This window comes from Marmota monax, unplaced genomic scaffold, assembly GCF_021218885.2.
Source record: "Marmota monax isolate L192 unplaced genomic scaffold, Marmota_monax_Labrador192_F-V1.1 WCK01_AAM20220418_F8-fsc00096, whole genome shotgun sequence".
NCBI lineage: Eukaryota > Metazoa > Chordata > Mammalia > Rodentia > Sciuridae > Marmota > Marmota monax.
In genome coordinates, this window is record NW_026695236.1 from 1552424 (window position 1) to 1564195 (window position 11772).

Consider the following 11772-nt stretch of genomic DNA (forward strand, 5'->3'; position numbering starts at 1 on the left):
CTATCTGAAGTGTGAGGAGTAAAGATTTGTTCCCAGGATGTAGGCTCCCTATTTACCTCTCTTATTGTTTCTTTTGCTGAGAAAAAACTTTTTAGTTTGAGTAAGTCCCATTTGTTGATTCTAGTTATTAACTTTTGTGCCATGCGTGTCCTATTGAGGAATTTGGAGCCCGACCCCACAGTATGTAGTTCGTAGCCAACTTTTTCTTCTATCAGACGGCGTGTCTCTGATTTGATATCAAGCTCCTTGATCCATTTTGAATTCACTTTTGTGCATGGCGAGAGAAAGGGATTCAGTTTCATTTTGTTGCATATGGATTTCCAGTTTTCCCAGCACCATTTGTTGAAGATGCTATCCTTCCTCCATTGCATGCTTTTAGCCCCTTTATCAAATATAAGGTAGTTGTAGTTTTGTGGATTGGTTTCTGTGTCCTCTATTCTGTACCATTGGTCCAAGCCCCTGTTTTGGTACCAGTACCATGCTGTTTTTGTTACTATTGCTCTGTAGTATAGTTTGAAGTCTGGTATCGCTATACCGCCTGATTCACACTTCCTGCTTAGCATTGTTTTTGCTATTCTGGGTCATTTATTTTTCCATATGAATTTCATGATTGCTTTCTCTATTTCTACAAGAAACAGCATAAAGATCTTAAACACATTTTATTAGATTTGTCACTAAGGATTTTAGGATTTTTTAATGCTATTGTAAACATTTTCTACTTTAATTTCACACTTTTGAAATGAGTGTTTTCTTAAATTTTGCACCCTAGGAGCCTCTATTACCTTACTTTAATGTCACTACGAACAGTATATAGAAATGCAACTACATTTTGCATATTGATTTTATGATCCATAATTTTGTTAAGCTCGATTATTAATTCTAACAGGTTTTGGGGGACTTACTTTGGGGGAATTTCTGCATAGGTTGTCTTCCATCTATAAATGAGGACTCATGGCTTTCTTTCCATTTCATTTGCATGGTTTATCTTGTCATATTGCTCTAACTAGGATCTACCTCCAGTAAAATATTTAATAGAAAGGAATTTTAAACTCTTCCTTAATTTTAAAGGAGAAAGAATTTAATCTTTCATTCAGGGGACAATTTTCTCATAGATACTGCTTATCAGGTTGAGACTATTTCCTTCAAATTGTGCTTAGAGTTTTTATTATGAGTAAATGTTGAATTTTTGTCAAATATTTTTATGCATTTATTTATTATTATAAAATATCTATGCTAATATTTTGCTCATATGCTAAATTATATTATCATACTATACTCTAATACAAATATAATGCTACATATACAACATAAAACTACATAATTATATGCTATATATACATATATATTTATAGATTATTATTATTGGTACTGAGAATTGAACTCAGTGGCAAAGCCACATCCCAGCCCTTTTTAATTTTTTTTTTTTTTAAGACAGGGCCTTGCTAAGTTCTGAAACTGGATTGGAACTCATGATTCTCTTGCCTCTGCTTGCTGTACTTTTTAAATATATTGCTGGATCAATGTTATATGACATATGGGGAAGATGGGCCTTATATATATTTTAAAGCAGTCAATTCAATAAGAATATATAATGTGTGGCTGGGGATGTGGCTCAAGTGGTAGCATGCTTGCCTGGCATGCACAGGGTGCTGGGTTCGATCCTCAGCACCACATAAAAATAAAATAAAGATGTTGTGTCCACCGAAAACTAAAAAATAAATATTAAAAAATTCTCTCTCTCTCTTAAAAAAAGAATATATAATGATCAAAAATGAAAATGCATGTAACAATATTTTTGTAAAAGTTTTAAATTTGTTTTGTTTTTTTAGGTATACATGACAGTAGAACATATTTTGACATATTATACATACATGGAGTATAACTCATTCTAATTAGGAATCTATTCTTGAGGTTGTACATGAGGTAGAGTTTCACTGGTGGTATACTCATAGACAAACATAGGAAAGCTACGTCCAATTAATTTGACTGTCTTTCCTCTTCCCATCATCACTCCCTTCTCTTCATTCCCCCTTGTCTAACCCAATGAATTTCTACTCTTCCCTCCCACCCTTATTGTGTTTTAGTATCTGAATATCAGAGAGAACATTCTACCTTTAGATTTTGGGGATTGGTTCATTTCACTTATCATGATAGTCTCCAGATCCATCCATTATCAGCAAAAATCATAAATGAGATGGTATCAAACTAAAATGCTTCTTCACTGTGAAGAAAATCAAGAACATTAATAGGGAGCCTACAGAAAGGGAGAAAATCTTTACCACCTGTGCTGCAGTCCGGCTGCAGCAAAATAACCCAGGGGCGGGGGTGGGGGTGGGGGGGGGTGGGGTGGGAGTGACGAGCAACTTGTGTAGATTGATACAGCTGGAGTGGGAGCCCTTTATTGTAGGACTGGAGGGGTGTTTATACATTCCACACAGCTTATCTTAATTAACATAAACTAGATACAGCAGTCAACCAATAAGGAATCTCCACACTTAATGGCTCGCTGGGTTACTTCACAAACCACTCCCTCTGGCAAAATGCCAGGTGCCATCCTGACTTGTTTACAGACTCTAACAACCTGCACCTCAGATAGAGCATTAATCTCCAGGATATATAAAGAACTTGAAAACTTAATACCAAAAAATAACATATTTAAATCACATGACACAAAAGCTTATAAAGAGAAAAAATAGACAAAAATTGTATTTGTAGGGTTATATATTCTTGTCAAAATAATTAAATTAACATGTGGTTAAAATATATATAAGGATACAACAGATACACATTAAGTATTAAGTAACTTGACCTAGTTGTTATTTCTAGCAAACTATAAAAACAGCAAAAAACTTTAAATTAGTTTATTTTAAAAAAAAAAAAAAACTTTTTTTTTTATTTGAATACTTATCCATTCTGTTAGAGTATGTTGAGAATGGAATTAATTTAAAGGAAAAATAATATTGGCAGCAATAAAATTAAAATTAAAAAAATTCTTACATAACACAAGTGATAAATGAATACTTTTGTATTTCTGTGATGTCCACTTAGGGAATTCCTTTATTGGATAATTTGTAGTTTAATTTAAACTTACTTGAGTCATAAGTATTTGAAAATGTCAAAAACAATGCTACAGAGGTAAAGATAGACAAAGCAAATAAAAGAGTATGTTGGGATTCATTAAACACCTTTAATGAAAACAGTACTTGACAATTAAAAACAGTTCAAGTTTTTGCAGTTAAATAAAAAAAACTACCTCAAATTATTGTTCATACTAGAGGAGAGAGTATTACTTTTGTTTCTGACATAAAATAAGGGAACTGACATTCTATACGGAAATTTATCTTTTAAATACAAAGAATATACTCTGCCTGTTACAGTGGAATGACAGGAAATGAGTTTTCAGCCCTTCTGGAAGTTCACAGCAACAGTGAGACAAGCAAATCTCAGGATCATCCTGAGGCTTAAACCTGCAAACAGCCCCACAGGCATATTTTTTTGAAAGTTTAAATCTCACACCCATTATGGTAGCCATGAGGAAAGCTGTAAGTAGCAATAGTTTAACATCTCATTTGTCTGTGGAGACATGGTAAGCTCCATAGCCTGCCAAAAATTCAACAATGACCAACAATCAAAGAGGGAACACTACTTCTCTTCTTATATCCTAAAATGCATCCAAATATCACAAGGGCTACATAACCAAAACCAACCAGGTCCATTGGTGAATTTGCAATTTTGGTGTAGAATTCCTTATGTTGGGATCCTTTCTCTTCAAAGCCAGTCAAGCTCCTTCATGGTAAACCCAGTTTCACTTCTTTATCCCCATAGCACCAAGTACCTTGTACAAGGTAGGTGCTAAAGTCTGGAAACATTCTTCCTTTGCATTACTTTAACTGTGCACAGAACACATCAAGGTGGATCGGGTTCTACACCTATAAGTATCAACAAACATAAAATGATTAAAATCACACAAAGTTTGTATATCAACCACAAAAATTTAAACTGAAATAAATAACAAAATATATGGAAAGCTCCTAAATTTTTGGAAATTAAGTAACACACATGTAAATAGCACAAAAATAGAAAAGTTATATCAAAATAAATTAGAAAATACTTTTAAACTAGTTAAAAGGAAAGTAAAATATATCAATATTTTCAGTATATCACAGGATTTCCCCTTCAAAAGGATGAATAATATTCCATTTTGTGTATATACCACTTTTTAAAAACCTATTTATCCATTGATAAACATTTGAAGGACTTCCCCCTGTTAGCTAATGTGAATATAGCTGCAAAGAACATGCAGAGGGAATATATCTTTGGAGCCAAGTTTCATTTCCTTTAGATACATGGTCAGAACTGAGATTGCTGAATTGTATGGTAATTCTATGTTACTTTTTAGGGGGTCTGTTGGAGTGGGAGAAATTCTGTATTGTTTTTCAAAGTGCTGCATCATTTTACATTTTTATTTAAATTTCTTTTTTGTAGTTGTGACAGTATGCCTTTATTGTATTCATTTATTTTTATGTGGTGCTGAGGATCAAACCCAGTGCCTTAAGCATGCTGGGCAAATGCTCTGTCACTGAACTACAGCCTCAGCCATTTAAAATTTTTAACAGTAATTCACAAGGGTTCATTTCTCCACATCTTTGTCAATTCATATTATTTTGTGTGCCTTATTTACATATTTATTTGATAGTGTCCATTCTAATTGTTATGAGGTGATATCTCATTGTGGTTTCTGGTTTCATTTTCTGTAATGATTAGCAATGCAAATCGTCTTTTTATACTTATTGGCTATTTGTATTTATTGTTTGCAGAAATGTCTATTTTAGTCATTTTCCCATTTTTAATCAAATTATTTAACGTTGCTGACATTGAGTTGTAGGTGTATTATATTCTAGACATCAAACCTTTATCAAATAGATATTTCTCAAGTACTTTTCAATATTTCAAAAGTTACTTTTTCAGGCTGTGAATTGTCTAATTTTTGTAGAAGTCTTTAAATTTAATGTGATCACACTTTTCTATTCCCCCCCCCTTGTTTTGCATTTTTGCTGTCATATCTAAGATAACATCACAAACTCTGATGTAATCGTTTTCCCCTAAGTTCCCCCCCCTGCCCCCCGGAGGTTTTATACTTTCAGGTCATGTGTTATTATCTAACAAATTTCAAGTAAATTTTTATAATTTGTTCAACTTTACTTTTATATGTGGATATCCAGTTTTCCTGATACAATTTGTGCAAGAAACTATTCCTTTACCATTGCATAACTTTTGCACTCTTGTCAAAGACCAGTTAGTTGACTTTATTTATGGTGTTTTATTTCTGGACTCTCCTTTATGTTTCATCGTTCCATATATCTCTCTTCATTGAAGTACCTTAATGTTTTAATTACTATGTTATAATATAGTTTGGAGTCAGGGAGTGTGAAAATTCTTTGTTTATTCTTTCTCAAGATTATTTTGGCTATTTGGGGCCCTTGAAATTTTATATAAATTTTAAGACTTTTTCTATTTCTAAGGAAGAGTGCCATAGAAATTTTGATAGGGATTGCATTGAAATTGTGTATCACTTTGGGTAGTGTGGATATTTTAACAGTAATACTTTTTTCCCAATCTATAAAGTGGCAGACCTTTCCATTTACTTGTGATTTCTTTGAGCAGTGTTTTGTAGTTTGTGGTATAAGTTCTAATTTCTTGGTAAGATTTATTTCTACTTTGTTCTTTCTAATGCTATTATAAGTGAGATTGTTTTCTCACTTTTCTGTGAATTGCTCATTGTGAATCTATAGGAAAAAAATGAATATTTGGGTTGATTTGGTATCCTTCAACTATTCTGAATTCATTTAGTAGTTTTCATAATTCTTTTAAAAATAATTTGTGAACAGAGATAATCTATTTTACTGCTTTCCAATTTGGATGACTCTTTTTTTCTTTCTCTCATATAATTGTTTTGGCTAGAATTTCCAGTAGTATGTTGAATAGAAATCAAAAGATAAGTTGTTTGTGCTTTTTTTCTGGTCTTAAAGAAATAACTTTCAATTTTTTCACCAATGAGTATAATATTGAAAACAATTTTCATCTATTACTAATTTTTAAATGTTTATATTGAGAAAATGTTAAATTTTTTCAAAAGCTTTTTTTACATCAATTGAGATGATCTTTTGTTTTTTGTTTCTCATCCTAGTAATATTGCATATTACATCAGTCAATTTTTATATGATGAACAATTCTTGTATTCCAGGATTAAATCCCACTTGGCCCTTCTTAATGTATTGATGAATTTGGTTGTGCCATTTTAAAGCAAGAAGCTCTTAGCTTCAGTTTCATGCAAAACTCTACCCCTTTACATTGCCCTTCCTCACATTGTGATATCAATATAATGAATTTATAAATTAGTATTTTGATAGTTATTTTATGCTATTGTTTTTTTTATATTTTAGAGCAGAAGTAAAAGTGATTTATGCAACATAATTATGGTATTTCAGTATTCTGTATTTGTGCATAGGTATTTTCATGTTGTTTTCTGACTGCCTTCAATTCAAACTGAAGCATACCCTTTATCACTTCCTGTAAGGGAAGCCTAGTGATAATGAACCTTCTCAAATTTGATTATATAGGAAGGACTTTGTTTTTTCTTCACTTTTAAGACACAGTTTTCTAGATATAGCATTTTGCTTAGCAGCTTTCTTATATTTAACACTTTAAATTTAAATATACAATTCATTTTCCTTCTCATCTGTGAAGGTTTTGTCTAGAAATCCATGGATAATTACATGGAAACTCCTCTGTATATGAGTACCTTTTTTTTTCTTGCTCCTTTCAGTTTTCTTACTATGTCTTTAATTTTTGACAGTCTGATCTTGTGTCTTTTGTTTCTCATAACAAGCTTAAGATGAGAAAAGAAAACATAACCCAGTTAAAGGAAAAATAAATTCCATCTCTAGAAACCAACTTTAAATAAATGGAAATCTATGAATTACCTGAAAAATAATTTTCAACATTTTTCTTAAAGAATCTCAGTGGGGTATAAGAGAACATAAATAGACACTAGAAAAAAAATCAGAAAATGGATGATGAGCAGCATGGGAATATTAACAAAGAGGTAAAACTAACTAGGCCCAACTCTTCATTCTATTGGCTCAGGAAAAGATGTCTTCAATAGGACTGCTAAAGTACAAGAAGTAAAATCAAGAATCAATAAATGGGATTGCATCAAACTAAAAAGCTTCTTCACAGCAGAGGAAACAATCAAGAACATGAACAGAAGCTTATAAAATGGGAGAAAATTTTTACCACCTGCACCTCAAACACAGCATTAATCTCTAGGGTATAAAAAGAATTCAAAAAACATCAAAATAACATATAACTCAATCAATAAATGGGCAAAGGAACTGACCAGGCACTTCACAGAAGAATAAATTTAAATGGTCAAAAAATATGAAAAAGTGTTCAACATCTCTAGCAATTAAAAAGCAATGCAAATTAAAACTACACTGAGATTCTACCTCATTTCAGTCAGAATGGCAATCATCAAGAACACAAGAAACAATATATGTTGGATGTGGATAAAAAGGTTCACTCATACATTGCTGGTCGGACAGCAAATTGGTGCAACCAATCTGGAAAGCAGTATAGAGATCTCTCAGAAAACTTGGAATGGAACCACCATTTGACCCACCTATCCCACTCCTTTGTTTACATGTAAAGGACTTAAAATTAGCATATTCAGTGACAAAGCCACACCAATGTTTATTGAAGCACAATTCACAGTAGCTGAGCTACGGAACCAACCTAGCTTCCCTTCAACAGATGAATGGATGAAGAAATGTGGTATATTACTCAATGGAATATTACTCAGCCATTAATAATAATAGAATCATGGTACTTGCCAGTAAATGGATGGAAATGGAGAATGTCATACAAAATAAAATAAGCCAGTGCCCCAAAACCAAAGGTTGCATGATCTCTCTGATATGTGAATGCTAACCTATAACAAGGGTTGTGGGGACAAGTGCATGGAGTACAGCATACATGGCATACATTAAGGGTATCTGAGTAGCAGGCCACTCCCCTCATGCTAGGAATGTGAACAGCAGTTCGCATACCCCATAGGCACAGCCCTGGGTGTGAGGCCATGTGTTGCAGTCCCTGCGCCTGCTCCACAGCCACTCCTCCATTGGTTGCTGCAAGGGCAGTTAGCAGAAATTGCATTGCTGGCTGCCTGTAATTTGCTTAGATACTGCTTGAGTATAATACATGGTAACTGTGTAATAAAGTCAGACCAGCTTCCTGCTTGGTCTTTGGAGATCTTGATTAGCGACTCTGCAGCCACACTCTCCTCTACCTTGTTCCATGGACCTCCTTGCTGGAGGAGAGAGAGCCCATGCAAAAGGAGGGTAGGAAAAAGAAGTATACAAACTCATTGGATTAGACAAAGGGGAAGGAAGGGAAGGAAAAAAGGATGGGAATAGGAAAGTTAGTAGAATAAACCAGACATAATTTTTCTATGCTCACATATGAATACATGACCAGTGTAATCCCACATTGTGTTCAACCACAAGAATGGTATCAAACCTCTAATGGGTTTCACCCCATGTACATAAAATATGTCAAAACACACCCTAATGTCATGTATATTAAAAACAACAACAATATAACAAAAATTCTGGAGATCAAAATACAATAACCATATTAAAATTATGTAGAGATATTTCACAGAAGTTTTTTGTCAAGCAGAAGAATCAGTGAGTTCAAAAATAAAGTCATTTGAAATTATTGTGTCAGAGAAACAAACAACAACAACAAAAAAACAATGATGGAAATAGAAAGAGCCTAGGGTAATTGTAGAATGCTGTAGTGTTTAATAATATATTCATTATGTGAATCCCAGAGGAGACACAGAAGGGGTCAGAGAGCCTGTTTGAATCAATAATACCTGAGAACTTCCCAAGTCTGTAGAAGTAAATAGATATCTATATTCCAAAAGTTCAAAAACTCTGACAATTATTAACCAAGTGTTTCTCTCCTATGCGACATTCTCATGTTCCTTGTGGATTTCTTTCCTAAACTCTCTTTTACCTCAGTGAGTTTCTCTAAGAAAAATATTGAAAATTTTTGTTAGATTTCCATTTTTTGAAAGTTGGTTTCTGGAGTTGTATTTTGTTTTCTTTTCTTTTCTCAAATCTTGTTATTTCTTGCTGGGATTTGGGCATTTGATAAAATAGCCTCTCTCCTTATCTTTGAGAAGTGACTTTATAGGGAAGAATTTAAACAATCAGGATGAATAGTGATTCTAGAAGCCTCCCAAACATTTGGAGAAGAATGCACTTTTTCTAGTCTTTTGCCTGTTGTTTCCTAACTGGAAGCATTTGCTAGTTTATTTTTAGGAGAAAGTAATGACTTTCCTACAATGTCTTTCTGTGGTAACACAGGTTTTTTGGTGCTTTAACAAGGTATTATGGTCTTAGTGGCTCCCAGATATGCCATCAGCACTCTGAGTCAAGTGATACAAACAAACAAAACAGTTCCTCTTTTCTTTCAAGAGAGAAGTGACAAATTGGGCATTTTTCTTCCCCAATTGTAGTAAATTTTGCTGGACATGGGGAAGGGCTTTTAATAACTTTTCTTAGCTAATTCAAAGTGGCTATTTTGACTTTGCACCTGCTTGCATTACTGCAGTTTCATGACTGGATTTTGGAGTTCTTCTAAAGACTTTTTGGATCATGTTGTTCACAGCCTCTCTATGCAGAAAAGAGGTCTGGGTCTTCCTACTCCTCTATCTTGCTGACATCATTCTCCCTAAATATTTTTAAAGGAGAAACAAATTGGAAGAATTCACAATACCAAATTTCAGGAGTTATTTTGAAGCTGTAGTAATCTAGAGAATCTGGTGAAAGTATAGACATATAAATCAATTGAATTGAATAGAAATCCCAGAAATAGACTTTTACACAAAAGCACATCTCCTTTCCATTCATAAAACAAGCCAATCACTATGTTATATACAATGAGTAAGAAGATAGAACAATTTTTAGGGCTCATAATTTTTGTTTTCGCTAATAACCTATTCCCTTGCCATGGATAGAAATCCTCCATCAAGTCCCACATAGAGTATCCAAAGAGAGTCTATAATAAGAATGTATTTGCTTTTGAGAAGAGCATACCTGTATCCTTTTCCATTCGACTGGATAGTTGAGAAGTAAGCATCATACTTTTGAGACTGATATATATGACATTGTTCTTGAATAATCTTGAGCTGAAGTTGAGATATACACATTGAAATATATATATTTGTTGCCTTTTTTTGGTGTAGAAATTTCTGAAAAGTAAAACCCTCTGAAGTGGCTTGAGCTAACATGACTTGAAGAGGAAGTCATACCAGGAAACATGATGGCTGTAACACCCAAGCCTTTCAATTCTCTTAACAATCTTAGAAATAGACAGCATCTCAATGATTTCACATACAAGACCACAAAAGTTAACAGAGAAGCATAAATTAGGAGGCAACACTGCCAGTTGACTGGCCAGGCAACGGAATGTCCAACAAAGAAGTGATTGACTGTATATACCGTTGGAGGAATTAATAGCTACTCATCCCGTGGTAGATCCATAGAAACAGTGGGCACTGAATGAGGCTGATTCCACCACGAAAAAACTGGACTTCAACACATCTCTAGAGGATCTGAGCATTATATGGAAAAAAGTCACAGTTACCTCCTCAGCACCAGCAAAAGAAGATTAATGCCTCTTAAATTCTTCTTCCCTAAATTAATGGTGTAGGAACTGGAAGCTAAGATGGAACAGATGCCATGAATGATATTTAAAGAAAAAGTACACCAGTAGGCAAGGAGGTTGAGTGTGGAAAAAAATGTCCAAAGAATAGATCCCTTCCTATCCTTAGATTTAATGTCTTTTCTGAACTGAATAGTGTGCTGATTCAGACATAACTATGTTTTAAACAAAACAATTATTTAAGAAGTGAATTTAATTTCCTTTTAATAAGTGAAAAATAATTGTTAACTTAGCATAAGTCTCCCTGAAGGATTCCATGATCTTACCATGAAGAAAGGTTAACCATAATACATTGGAAATTGATATACTTTAAAAAGTTTATTTATATTTCAAATATTAGAGGCTTCACAGAACACTAGTTGCAATTATGGTACTGCACTCTGAAAAAAATGGACTTAAAACTACACTTTTGGACAATTGGCACTGAGAACTTGGGAGAGAATCAATCTATATGAACTGGACTAAGTAGTTTAAACATAAAAAAATTCACTAACCATAGTTCATTTAAACCTTTAAGTCATAAATGAAGACATAGAATTTTAATTTACTTCTCAACTTTCAGTATTGCTTCAGCGAATTATATCTGCATCTTATTTGTTATGAAAGTATATACATTATTAAGTCACCTCAGTTGATAAACCCAGATTATCCTTTTTACTTCATAGAGCTGATTTTTCAGCAAAATCTGAATATGTCACTTCAAGAGTGGAATTCTTACTTAGAAATTTTGGTAGCTTACTTGAATAGACTGGGTCTCTTTTTTCACTCCTTGCATTCATACATATTATCTAGAAGAAGAAGAGAATATTTAAAGAAATATGTTTGGCTTCCAAATTCTGCTCATCTAGTTCCATGACCCAGCTTTTTATTTTCTCCAGTTATTTGGAAGGGTATACATGTATCTATGATCTACCAGATAATTCAGAGAAAAGACCACACTTCATCACTGTAGACCACAAGATAGAAGATCCTTGCTAT

At 33.4% G+C, this 11772-nt stretch overlaps 1 pseudogene; it reads right to left on the bottom strand.

Moving 5' to 3' along the window:
* Window positions 1–3399: 3399 nt before the first annotated feature.
* LOC124089373 (transmembrane protein 14A-like) lies at window positions 3400–3716 on the bottom strand (annotated as a pseudogene).
* Window positions 3717–11772: the final 8056 nt, after the last annotated feature.